Here is a 12816-nt window from a genome sequence, read left to right as displayed (position 1 = left end):
TCATCTGGCTTCTGCAACTTTTAACATGAAAAATCCAATGAGGAGAAGAAAAGCAAAGCCAAAGAGTCCATCCCAAAATCCGACAAACAAGCAAAATGAACAAAAAGCATTGAATTCAATTCTTTCTGATTTTAGAAAAGAAGGGGTGCACCGGTCCTGGAGATACTGCAATACCAGGTCAATGCGTGGAGTGGACAGAGCAAGCTCTTTTTCCATCTCCCTGTTCTAAAAATCCATTTAATATATGGTCCCCAGATAGGGGACGTATCAGATATTAAACTGATAAGAACAGATACTACACTTGATCTTAGCCAAAAGGCCGAGAAGCGATAACCAGAATTGGTTTCCGACTACGGTGCCACCCAAGGATTCTGAAAAGTCCATTTGTGGAGATGGCCACCTGGACTCCCGTTAAGAAGACATGCTGTCAACCTCTAGATCCCTCACATGCCTGCACTTTTCGGCTTGCTGCTGCTGCAATCCACGCGTTTTAGATCTGCATAACTCCACCTCTTTTAGCACAGTACCCTCAACCCCCAGCTGTTCCCACCCGCCTCAACACCGTTGGAAGGGAGGAGAACCAATTAAGGCGGGGGGGGGGGGGTGGAACGAGCAGCTGTCTACCCTTAGCAGGAGGGTTGCTGATTAATTACCTCTCCTGCTGTTGCTGCTGGCTGTCCAGCAGCAGACTGAAGGTGGCTGCTGCTGTGCGCAGGTATATAAAGGCTCAGAGCCTATTATGACACGCGCAGCCAGCGTTCCATTGCCACATTCCGTCTACTGCAGGCGGGATACCTGGATGGCTGAATGTCACTGAGAAGCTCACAGAGACCGCCATAAGCAACAGTTTAAAAGAATGCCACAGACTAATCAACCAAACTTTTTGGGTTGGTTTCTCTTTTATAGTCTGCAGCCATTAAATGAAAGAAGTCAGTGTTCCAGCAGAGGGAGACAACGTTTCAGAAAAGGCATTGTAGCAAACCAAAAAAGAAATTTTAAGCGCAGCAGAGTAACCAGCTCACATACCTGTTAGCTCAGGTGAGTTTAAAAGGCTGCTGTTGATAACAAGGGCATTTGCTAAATAGATGGTGTGTGTGCAACAATATACTGAAAGGTCAATTATATTGTGCAGCTTATCTCACCACCTGTAGTTATTTAGGTGAAAGCTCCAAAATGCTTGCCTAATATGTCTGTTTATCCAAAAGGAAGTATAGAGGGAGAGCTAGATAGATAGCATTGCATTACATTACATTACATGGCAATGCAATGCACAGTTGCTGAAGTTGAACCAAAATGAGCTTGTCATCTGGCTTCTGCAACTTTTAACATGAAAAATCCAATGAGGAGAAGAAAAGCAAAGCCAAAGAGTCCATCCCAAAATCCGACAAACAAGCAAAATGAACAAAAAGCATTGAATTCAATTCTTTCTGATTTTAGAAACTGCATTAAAGAAGGGGTGCACCGGTCCTGGAGATACTGCAATACCAGGTCAATGCGTGGAGTGGACAGAGCAAGCTCTTTTTCCATCTCCCTGTTCTAAAAATCCATTTAATATATGGTCCCCAGATAGGGGACGTATCAGATATTAAACTGATAAGAACAGATACTACACTTGATCTTAGCCAAAAGGCCGAGAAGCGATAACCAGAATTGGTTTCCGACTACGGTGCCACCCAAGGATTCTGAAAAGTCCATTTGTGGAGATGGCCACCTGGACCCCCGTTAAGAAGACATGCTGTCAACCTCTAGATCCCTCACATGCCTGCACTTTTCGGCTTGCTGCTGCTGCAATCCACGCGTTTTAGATCTGCATAACTCCACCTCTTTTAGCACAGTACCCTCAACCCCCGGCTGTTCCCACCCGCCTCAACACCGTTGGAAGGGAGGAGAACCAATTAAGGCGGGGGGGGGGTGGAACGAGCAGCTGTCTACCCTTAGCAGGAGGGTTGCTGATTAATTACCTCTCCTGCTGCTGCTGCTGCTGGCTGTCCAGCAGCAGACTGAAGGTGGCTGCTGCTGTGCGCAGGTATATAAAGGCTCAGAGCCTATTATGACACGCGCAGCCAGCGTTCCATTGCCACATTCCGTCTACTGCAGGCGGGATACCTGGATGGCTGAATGTCACTGAGAAGCTCACAGAGACCGCCATAAGCAACAGTTTAAAAGAATGCCACAGACTAATCAACCAAACTTTTTGGGTTGGTTTCTCTTTTATAGTCTGCAGGCATTAAATGAAAGAAGTCAGTGTTCCAGCAGAGGGAGACAACGTTTCAGAAAAGGCATTGTAGCAAACCAAAAAAGAAATTTTAAGCGCAGCAGAGTAACCAGCTCACATACCTGTTAGCTCAGGTGAGTTTAACAGGCTGCTGTTGATAACAAGGGCATTTGCTAAATAGATGGTGTGTGTGCAACAATATACTGAAAGGTCAATTATATTGTGCAGCTTATCTCACCACCTGTAGTTATTTAGGTGAAAGCTCCAAAATGCTTGCCTAATATGTCTGTTTATCCAAAAGGAAGTATAGAGGGAGAGCTAGATAGATAGCATTGCATTACTTTACATTACATGGCAATGCAATGCACAGTTGCTGAAGTTGAACCAAAATGAGCTTGTCATCTGGCTTCTGCAACTTTTAACATGAAAAATCCAATGAGGAGAAGAAAAGCAAAGCCAAATAGTCCATCCCAAAATCCGGCAAACAAGCAAAATGAACAAAAAGCATTGAATTCAATTCTTTCTGATTTTAGAAACTGCATTAAAGAAGGGGTGCACCGGTCCTGGAGATACTGCAATACCAGGTCAATGCGTGGAGTGGACAGAGCAAGCTCTTTTTCCATCTCCCTGTTCTAAAAATCCATTTAATATATGGTCCCCAGATAGGGGACGTATCAGATATTAAACTGATAAGAACAGATACTACACTTGATCTTAGCCAAAAGGCCGAGAAGCGATAACCAGAATTGGTTTCCGACTACGGTGCCACCCAAGGATTCTGAAAAGTCCATTTGTGGAGATGGCCACCTGGACTCCCGTTAAGAAGACATGCTGTCAACCTCTAGATCCCTCACATGCCTGCACTTTTCGGCTTGCTGCTGCTGCAATCCACGCGTTTTAGATCTGCATAACTCCACCTCTTTTAGCACAGTACCCTCAACCCCCGGCTGTTCCCACCCGCCTCAACACCGTTGGAAGGGAGGAGAACCAATTAAGGCCGGGGGGGGGGTGGAACGAGCAGCTGTCTACCCTTAGCAGGAGGGTTGCTGATTAATTACCTCTCCTGCTGCAGCTGCTGCTGGCTGTCCAGCAGCAGACTGAAGGTGGCTGCTGCTGTGCGCAGGTATATAAAGGCTCAGAGCCTATTATGACACGCGCAGCCAGCGTTCCATTGCCACATTCCGTCTACTGCAGGCGGGATACCTGGATGGCTGAATGTCACTGAGAAGCTCACAGAGACCGCCATAAGCAACAGTTTAAAAGAATGCCACAGACTAATCAACCAAACTTTTTGGGTTGGTTTCTCTTTTATAGTCTGCAGGCATTAAATGAAAGAAGTCAGTGTTCCAGCAGAGGGAGACAACGTTTCAGAAAAGGCATTGTAGCAAACCAAAAAAGAAATTTTAAGCGCAGCAGAGTAACCAGCTCACATACCTGTTAGCTCAGGTGAGTTTAAAAGGCTGCTGTTGATAACAAGGGCATTTGCTATATAGATGGTGTGTGTGCAACAATATACTGAAAGGTCAATTATATTGTGCAGCTTATCTCACCACCTGTAGTTATTTAGGTGAAAGCTCCAAAATGCTTGCCTAATATGTCTGTTTATCCAAAAGGAAGTATAGAGGGAGAGCTAGATAGATAGCATTGCATTACATTACATTACATGGCAATGCAATGCACAGTTGCTGAAGTTGAACCAAAATGAGCTTGTCATCTGGCTTCTGCAACTTTTAACATGAAAAATCCAATGAGGAGAAGAAAAGCAAAGCCAAAGAGTCCATCCCAAAATCCGACAAACAAGCAAAATGAACAAAAAGCATTGAATTCAATTCTTTCTGATTTTAGAAACTGCATTAAAGAAGGGGTGCACCGGTCCTGGAGATACTGCAATACCAGGTCAATGCGTGGAGTGGACAGAGCAAGCTCTTTTTCAATCTCCCTGTTCTAAAAATCCATTTAATATATGGTCCCCAGATAGGGGACGTATCAGATATTAAACTGATAAGAACAGATACTACACTTGATCTTAGCCAAAAGGCCGAGAAGCGATAACCAGAATTGGTTTCCGACTACGGTGCCACCCAAGGATTCTGAAAAGTCCATTTGTGGAGATGGCCACCTGGACTCCCGTTAAGAAGACATGCTGTCAACCTCTAGATCCCTCACATGCCTGCACTTTTCGGCTTGCTGCTGCTGCAATCCACGCGTTTTAGATCTGCATAACTCCACCTCTTTTAGCACAGTACCCTCAACCCCCGGCTGTTCCCACCTGCCTCAACACCGTTGGAAGGGAGGAGAACCAATTAAGGCGGGGGGGGGGTGGAACGAGCAGCTGTCTACCCTTAGCAGGAGGGTTGCTGATTAATTACCTCTCCTGCTGCTGCTGCTGCTGGCTGTCCAGCAGCAGACTGAAGGTGGCTGCTGCTGTGCGCAGGTATATAAAGGCTCAGAGCCTATTATGACACGCGCAGCCAGCGTTCCATTGCCACATTCCGTCTACTGCAGGCGGGATACCTGGATGGCTGAATGTCACTGAGAAGCTCACAGAGACCGCCATAAGCAACAGTTTAAAAGAATGCCACAGACTAATCAACCAAACTTTTTGGGTTGGTTTCTCTTTTATAGTCTGCAGGCATTAAATGAAAGAAGTCAGTGTTCCAGCAGAGGGAGACAACGTTTCAGAAAAGGCATTGTAGCAAACCAAAAAAGAAATTTTAAGCGCAGCAGAGTAACCAGCTCACATACCTGTTAGCTCAGGTGAGTTTAAAAGGCTGCTGTTGATAACAAGGGCATTTGCTAAATAGATGGTGTGTGTGCAACAATATACTGAAAGGTCAATTATATTGTGCAGCTTATCTCACCACCTGTAGTTATTTAGGTGAAAGCTCCAAAATGCTTGCCTAATATGTCTGTTTATCCAAAAGGAAGTATAGAGGGAGAGCTAGATAGATAGCATTGCATTACATTACATTACATGGCAATGCAATGCACAGTTGCTGAAGTTGAACCAAAATGAGCTTGTCATCTGGCTTCTGCAACTTTTAACATGAAAAATCCAATGAGGAGAAGAAAAGCAAAGCCAAAGAGTCCATCCCAAATCCGACAAACAAGCAAAATGAACAAAAAGCATTGAATTCAATTCTTTCTGATTTTAGAAACTGCATTAAAGAAGGGGTGCACCGGTCCTGGAGATACTGCAATACCAGGTCAATGCGTGGAGTGGACAGAGCAAGCTCTTTTTCCATCTCCCTGTTCTAAAAATCCATTTAATATATGGTCCCCAGATAGGGGACGTATCAGATATTAAACTGATAAGAACAGATACTACACTTGATCTTAGCCAAAAGGCCGAGAAGCGATAACCAGAATTGGTTTCCGACTACGGTGCCACCCAAGGATTCTGAAAAGTCCATTTGTGGAGATGGCCACCTGGACTCCCATTAAGAAGACATGCTGTCAACCTCTAGATCCCTCACATGCCTGCACTTTTCGGCTTGCTGCTGCTGCAATCCACGCGTTTTAGATCTGCATAACTCCACCTCTTTTAGCACAGTACCCTCAACCCCCGGCTGTTCCCACCCGCCTCAACACCGTTGGAAGGGAGGAGAACCAATTAAGGCGGGGGGGGGGGTGGAACGAGCAGCTGTCTACCCTTAGCAGGAGGGTTGCTGATTAATTACCTCTCCTGCTGCTGCTGCTGCTGGCTGTCCAGCAGCAGACTGAAGGTGGCTGCTGCTGTGCGCAGGTATATAAAGGCTCAGAGCCTATTATGACACGCGCAGCCAGCGTTCCATTGCCACATTCCGTCTACTGCAGGCGGGATACCTGGATGGCTGAATGTCACTGAGAAGCTCACAGAGACCGCCATAAGCAACAGTTTAAAAGAATGCCACAGACTAATCAACCAAACTTTTTGGGTTGGTTTCTCTTTTATAGTCTGCAGGCATTAAATGAAAGAAGTCAGTGTTCCAGCAGAGGGAGACAACGTTTCAGAAAAGGCATTGTAGCAAACCAAAAAAGAAATTTTAAGCGCAGCAGAGTAACCAGCTCACATACCTGTTAGCTCAGGTGAGTTTAAAAGGCTGCTGTTGATAACAAGGGCATTTGCTAAATAGATGGTGTGTGTGCAACAATATACTGAAAGGTCAATTATATTGTGCAGCTTATCTCACCACCTGTAGTTATTTAGGTGAAAGCTCCAAAATGCTTGCCTAATATGTCTGTTTATCCAAAAGGAAGTATAGAGGGAGAGCTAGATAGATAGCATTGCATTACATTACATTACATGGCAATGCAATGCACAGTTGCTGAAGTTGAACCAAAATGAGCTTGTCATCTGGCTTCTGCAACTTTTAACATGAAAAATCCAATGAGGAGAAGAAAAGCAAAGCCAAAGAGTCCATCCCAAATCCGACAAACAAGCAAAATGAACAAAAAGCATTGAATTCAATTCTTTCTGATTTTAGAAACTGCATTAAAGAAGGGGTGCACCGGTCCTGGAGATACTGCAATACCAGGTCAATGCGTGGAGTGGACAGAGCAAGCTCTTTTTCCATCTCCCTGTTCTAAAAATCCATTTAATATATGGTCCCCAGATAGGGGACGTATCAGATATTAAACTGATAAGAACAGATACTACACTTGATCTTAGCCAAAAGGCCGAGAAGCGATAACCAGAATTGGTTTCCGACTACGGTGCCACCCAAGGATTCTGAAAAGTCCATTTGTGGAGATGGCCACCTGGACTCCCATTAAGAAGACATGCTGTCAACCTCTAGATCCCTCACATGCCTGCACTTTTCGGCTTGCTGCTGCTGCAATCCACGCGTTTTAGATCTGCATAACTCCACCTCTTTTAGCACAGTACCCTCAACCCCCGGCTGTTCCCACCCGCCTCAACACCGTTGGAAGGGAGGAGAACCAATTAAGGCGGGGGGGGGGGTGGAACGAGCAGCTGTCTACCCTTAGCAGGAGGGTTGCTGATTAATTACCTCTCCTGCTGCTGCTGCTGCTGGCTGTCCAGCAGCAGACTGAAGGTGGCTGCTGCTGTGCGCAGGTATATAAAGGCTCAGAGCCTATTATGACACGCGCAGCCAGCGTTCCATTGCCACATTCCGTCTACTGCAGGCGGGATACCTGGATGGCTGAATGTCACTGAGAAGCTCACAGAGACCGCCATAAGCAACAGTTTAAAAGAATGCCACAGACTAATCAACCAAACTTTTTGGGTTGGTTTCTCTTTTATAGTCTGCAGGCATTAAATGAAAGAAGTCAGTGTTCCAGCAGAGGGAGACAACGTTTCAGAAAAGGCATTGTAGCAAACCAAAAAAGAAATTTTAAGCGCAGCAGAGTAACCAGCTCACATACCTGTTAGCTCAGGTGAGTTTAAAAGGCTGCTGTTGATAACAAGGGCATTTGCTAAATAGATGGTGTGTGTGCAACAATATACTGAAAGGTCAATTATATTGTGCAGCTTATCTCACCACCTGTAGTTATTTAGGTGAAAGCTCCAAAATGCTTGCCTAATATGTCTGTTTATCCAAAAGGAAGTATAGAGGGAGAGCTAGATAGATAGCATTGCATTACATTACATTACATGGCAATGCAATGCACAGTTGCTGAAGTTGAACCAAAATGAGCTTGTCATCTGGCTTCTGCAACTTTTAACATGAAAAATCCAATGAGGAGAAGAAAAGCAAAGCCAAAGAGTCCATCCCAAAATCCGACAAACAAGCAAAATGAACAAAAAGCATTGAATTCAATTCTTTCTGATTTTAGAAACTGCATTAAAGAAGGGGTGCACCGGTCCTGGAGATACTGCAATACCAGGTCAATGCGTGGAGTGGACAGAGCAAGCTCTTTTTCCATCTCCCTGTTCTAAAAATCCATTTAATATATGGTCCCCAGATAGGGGACGTATCAGATATTAAACTGATAAGAACAGATACTACACTTGATCTTAGCCAAAAGGCCGAGAAGCGATAACCAGAATTGGTTTCCGACTACGGTGCCACCCAAGGATTCTGAAAAGTCCATTTGTGGAGATGGCCACCTGGACTCCCGTTAAGAAGACATGCTGTCAACCTCTAGATCCCTCACATGCCTGCACTTTTCGGCTTGCTGCTGCTGCAATCCACGCATTTTAGATCTGCATAACTCCACCTCTTTTAGCACAGTACCCTCAACCCCCGGCTGTTCCCACCCGCCTCAACACCGTTAGAAGGGAGGAGAACCAATTAAGGCGGGGGGGGGGTGGAACGAGCAGCTGTCTACCCTTAGCAGGAGGGTTGCTGATTAATTACCTCTCCTGCTGCTGCTGCTGCTGGCTGTCCAGCAGCAGACTGAAGGTGGCTGCTGCTGTGCGCAGGTATATAAAGGCTCAGAGCCTATTATGACACGCGCAGCCAGCGTTCCATTGCCACATTCCGTCTACTGCAGGCGGGATACCTGGATGGCTGAATGTCACTGAGAAGCTCACAGAGACCGCCATAAGCAACAGTTTAAAAGAATGCCACAGACTAATCAACCAAACTTTTTGGGTTGGTTTCTCTTTTATAGTCTGCAGGCATTAAATGAAAGAAGTCAGTGTTCCAGCAGAGGGAGACAACGTTTCAGAAAAGGCATTGTAGCAAACCAAAAAAGAAATTTTAAGCGCAGCAGAGTAACCAGCTCACATACCTGTTAGCTCAGGTGAGTTTAAAAGGCTGCTGTTGATAACAAGGGCATTTGCTAAATAGATGGTGTGTGTGCAACAATATACTGAAAGGTCAATTATATTGTGCAGCTTATCTCACCACCTGTAGTTATTTAGTTGAAAGCTCCAAAATGCTTGCCTAATATGTCTGTTTATCCAAAAGGAAGTATAGAGGGAGAGCTAGATAGATAGCATTGCATTACATTACATTACATGGCAATGCAATGCACAGTTGCTGAAGTTGAACCAAAATGAGCTTGTCATCTGGCTTCTGCAACTTTTAACATGAAAAATCCAATGAGGAGAAGAAAAGCAAAGCCAAAGAGTCCATCCCAAAATCCGACAAACAAGCAAAATGAACAAAAAGCATTGAATTCAATTCTTTCTGATTTTAGAAACTGCATTAAAGAAGGGGTGCACCGGTCCTGGAGATACTGCAATACCAGGTCAATGCGTGGAGTGGACAGAGCAAGCTCTTTTTCCATCTCCCTGTTCTAAAAATCCATTTAATATATGGTCCCCAGATAGGGGACGTATCAGATATTAAACTGATAAGAACAGATACTACACTTGATCTTAGCCAAAAGGCCGAGAAGCGATAACCAGAATTGGTTTCCGACTACGGTGCCACCCAAGGATTCTGAAAAGTCCATTTGTGGAGATGGCCACCTGGACTCCCGTTAAGAAGACATGCTGTCAACCTCTAGATCCCTCACATGCCTGCACTTTTCGGCTTGCTGCTGCTGCAATCCACGCGTTTTAGATCTGCATAACTCCACCTCTTTTAGCACAGTACCCTCAACCCCCGGCTGTTCCCACCCGCCTCAACACCGTTGGAAGGGAGGAGAACCAATTAAGGCGGGGGGGGTGGAACGAGCAGCTGTCTACCCTTAGCAGGAGGGTTGCTGATTAATTACCTCTCCTGCTGCTGCTGCTGCTGGCTGTCCAGCAGCAGACTGAAGGTGGCTGCTGCTGTGCGCAGGTATATAAAGGCTCAGAGCCTATTATGACACGCGCAGCCAGCGTTCCATTGCCACATTCCGTCTACTGCAGGCGGGATACCTGGATGGCTGAATGTCACTGAGAAGCTCACAGAGACCGCCATAAGCAACAGTTTAAAAGAATGCCACAGACTAATCAACCAAACTTTTTGGGTTGGTTTCTCTTTTATAGTCTGCAGGCATTAAATGAAAGAAGTCAGTGTTCCAGCAGAGGGAGACAACGTTTCAGAAAAGGCATTGTAGCAAACCAAAAAAGAAATTTTAAGCGCAGCAGAGTAACCAGCTCACATACCTGTTAGCTCAGGTGAGTTTAAAAGGCTGCTGTTGATAACAAGGGCATTTGCTAAATAGATGGTGTGTGTGCAACAATATACTGAAAGGTCAATTATATTGTGCAGCTTATCTCACCACCTGTAGTTATTTAGGTGAAAGCTCCAAAATGCTTGCCTAATATGTCTGTTTATCCAAAAGGAAGTATAGAGGGAGAGCTAGATAGATAGCATTGCATTACATTACATTACATGGCAATGCAATGCACAGTTGCTGAAGTTGAACCAAAATGAGCTTGTCATCTGGCTTCTGCAACTTTTAACATGAAAAATCCAATGAGGAGAAGAAAAGCAAAGCCAAAGAGTCCATCCCAAAATCCGACAAACAAGCAAAATGAACAAAAAGCATTGAATTCAATTCTTTCTGATTTTAGAAACTGCATTAAAGAAGGGGTGCACCGGTCCTGGAGATACTGCAATACCAGGTCAATGCGTGGAGTGGACAGAGCAAGCTCTTTTTCCATCTCCCTGTTCTAAAAATCCATTTAATATATGGTCCCCAGATAGGGGACGTATCAGATATTAAACTGATAAGAACAGATACTACACTTGATCTTAGCCAAAAGGCCGAGAAGCGATAACCAGAATTGGTTTCCGACTACGGTGCCACCCAAGGATTCTGAAAAGTCCATTTGTGGAGATGGCCACCTGGACTCCCGTTAAGAAGACATGCTGTCAACCTCTAGATCCCTCACATGCCTGCACTTTTCGGCTTGCTGCTGCTGCAATCCACGCGTTTTAGATCTGCATAACTCCACCTCTTTTAGCACAGTACCCTCAACCCCCGGCTGTTCCCACCTGCCTCAACACCGTTGGAAGGGAGGAGAACCAATTAAGGCGGGGGGGGGGGGTGGAACGAGCAGCTGTCTACCCTTAGCAGGAGGGTTGCTGATTAATTACCTCTCCTGCTGCTGCTGCTGCTGGCTGTCCAGCAGCAGACTGAAGGTGGCTGCTGCTGTGCGCAGGTATATAAAGGCTCAGAGCCTATTATGACACGCGCAGCCAGCGTTCCATTGCCACATTCCGTCTACTGCAGGCGGGATACCTGGATGGCTGAATGTCACTGAGAAGCTCACAGAGACCGCCATAAGCAACAGCTTAAAAGAATGCCACAGACTAATCAACCAAACTTTTTGGGTTGGTTTCTCTTTTATAGTCTGCAGGCATTAAATGAAAGAAGTCAGTGTTCCAGCAGAGGGAGACAACGTTTCAGAAAAGGCATTGTAGCAAACCAAAAAAGAAATTTTAAGCGCAGCAGAGTAACCAGCTCACATACCTGTTAGCTCAGGTGAGTTTAAAAGGCTGCTGTTGATAACAAGGGCATTTTCTAAATAGATGGTGTGTGTGCAACAATATACTGAAAGGTCAATTATATTGTGCAGCTTATCTCACCACCTGTAGTTATTTAGGTGAAAGCTCCAAAATGCTTGCCTAATATGTCTGTTTATCCAAAAGGAAGTATAGAGGGAGAGCTAGATAGATAGCATTGCATTACATTACATTACATGGCAATGCAATGCACAGTTGCTGAAGTTGAACCAAAATGAGCTTGTCATCTGGCTTCTGCAACTTTTAACATGAAAAATCCAATGAGGAGAAGAAAAGCAAAGCCAAAGAGTCCATCCCAAAATCCGACAAACAAGCAAAATGAACAAAAAGCATTGAATTCAATTCTTTCTGATTTTAGAAACTGCATTAAAGAAGGGGTGCACCGGTCCTGGAGATACTGCAATACCAGGTCAATGCGTGGAGTGGACAGAGCAAGCTCTTTTTCCATCTCCCTGTTCTAAAAATCCATTTAATATATGGTCCCCAGATAGGGGACGTATCAGATACTAAACTGATAAGAACAGATACTACACTTGATCTTAGCCAAAAGGCCGAGAAGCGATAACCAGAATTGGTTTCCGACTACGGTGCCACCCAAGGATTCTGAAAAGTCCATTTGTGGAGATGGCCACCTGGACTCCCGTTAAGAAGACATGCTGTCAACCTCTAGATCCCTCACATGCCTGCACTTTTCGGCTTGCTGCTGCTGCAATCCACGCGTTTTAGATCTGCATAACTCCACCTCTTTTAGCACAGTACCCTCAACCCCCGGCTGTTCCCACCCGCCTCAACACCGTTGGAAGGGAGGAGAACCAATTAAGGCGGGGGGGGGTGGAACGAGCAGCTGTCTACCCTTAGCAGGAGGGTTGCTGATTAATTACCTCTCCTGCTGCTGCTGCTGGCTGTCCAGCAGCAGACTGAAGGTGGCTGCTGCTGTGTGCAGGTATATAAAGGCTCAGAGCCTATTATGACACGCGCAGCCAGCGTTCCATTGCCACATTCCGTCTACTGCAGGCGGGATACCTGGATGGCTGAATGTCACTGAGAAGCTCACAGAGACCGCCATAAGCAACAGTTTAAAAGAATGCCACAGACTAATCAACCAAACTTTTTGGGTTGGTTTCTCTTTTATAGTCTGCAGGCATTAAATGAAAGAAGTCAGTGTTCCAGCAGAGGGAGACAACGTTTCAGAAAAGGCATTGTAGCAAACCAAAAAAGAAATTTTAAGCGCAGCAGAGTAACCAGCTC

General features: G+C 45.3%; 10 non-coding genes across 10 annotated transcripts; all 10 read right to left on the bottom strand.

The window, feature by feature from the left end:
• Positions 1–140: 140 nt before the first annotated feature.
• Positions 141–331, bottom strand: LOC141196750 (U2 spliceosomal RNA). The gene has a single exon (XR_012269148.1). It is a non-coding gene; the product is annotated as a U2 spliceosomal RNA (small nuclear RNA).
• A 1120-nt stretch (positions 332–1451) lies between these two features.
• LOC141196749 (U2 spliceosomal RNA) lies at positions 1452–1642 on the bottom strand. Its single transcript, XR_012269147.1, has one exon. It is a non-coding gene; the product is annotated as a U2 spliceosomal RNA (small nuclear RNA).
• Positions 1643–2762: 1120 nt separating this feature from the next.
• Positions 2763–2953, bottom strand: LOC141196748 (U2 spliceosomal RNA). Its single transcript, XR_012269146.1, has one exon. It is a non-coding gene; the product is annotated as a U2 spliceosomal RNA (small nuclear RNA).
• A 1121-nt stretch (positions 2954–4074) lies between these two features.
• On the bottom strand, positions 4075–4265 carry LOC141195951 (U2 spliceosomal RNA). The gene has a single exon (XR_012268522.1). It is a non-coding gene; the product is annotated as a U2 spliceosomal RNA (small nuclear RNA).
• Positions 4266–5384: 1119 nt separating this feature from the next.
• On the bottom strand, positions 5385–5575 carry LOC141196747 (U2 spliceosomal RNA). Its single transcript, XR_012269144.1, has one exon. It is a non-coding gene; the product is annotated as a U2 spliceosomal RNA (small nuclear RNA).
• A 1120-nt stretch (positions 5576–6695) lies between these two features.
• On the bottom strand, positions 6696–6886 carry LOC141196745 (U2 spliceosomal RNA). Its single transcript, XR_012269142.1, has one exon. It is a non-coding gene; the product is annotated as a U2 spliceosomal RNA (small nuclear RNA).
• Positions 6887–8007: 1121 nt separating this feature from the next.
• On the bottom strand, positions 8008–8198 carry LOC141196744 (U2 spliceosomal RNA). The gene has a single exon (XR_012269141.1). It is a non-coding gene; the product is annotated as a U2 spliceosomal RNA (small nuclear RNA).
• A 1120-nt stretch (positions 8199–9318) lies between these two features.
• LOC141196743 (U2 spliceosomal RNA) lies at positions 9319–9509 on the bottom strand. Its single transcript, XR_012269140.1, has one exon. It is a non-coding gene; the product is annotated as a U2 spliceosomal RNA (small nuclear RNA).
• A 1118-nt stretch (positions 9510–10627) lies between these two features.
• LOC141196742 (U2 spliceosomal RNA) lies at positions 10628–10818 on the bottom strand. The gene has a single exon (XR_012269139.1). It is a non-coding gene; the product is annotated as a U2 spliceosomal RNA (small nuclear RNA).
• A 1122-nt stretch (positions 10819–11940) lies between these two features.
• On the bottom strand, positions 11941–12131 carry LOC141196095 (U2 spliceosomal RNA). Its single transcript, XR_012268661.1, has one exon. It is a non-coding gene; the product is annotated as a U2 spliceosomal RNA (small nuclear RNA).
• Between the last annotated feature and the right edge of the window lie 685 nt (positions 12132–12816).

The sequence above is a fragment of the Phyllobates terribilis genome, unplaced genomic scaffold, assembly GCF_046119375.1.
Source record: "Phyllobates terribilis strain yellow unplaced genomic scaffold, ASM4611937v1 Scaffold_74__1_contigs__length_7073193, whole genome shotgun sequence".
NCBI classification, from domain to species: domain Eukaryota; kingdom Metazoa; phylum Chordata; class Amphibia; order Anura; family Dendrobatidae; genus Phyllobates; species Phyllobates terribilis.
The sequence above is the reverse complement of the archived record's forward strand: the minus strand, read 5'-3'. Positions and strand labels throughout refer to the sequence as shown.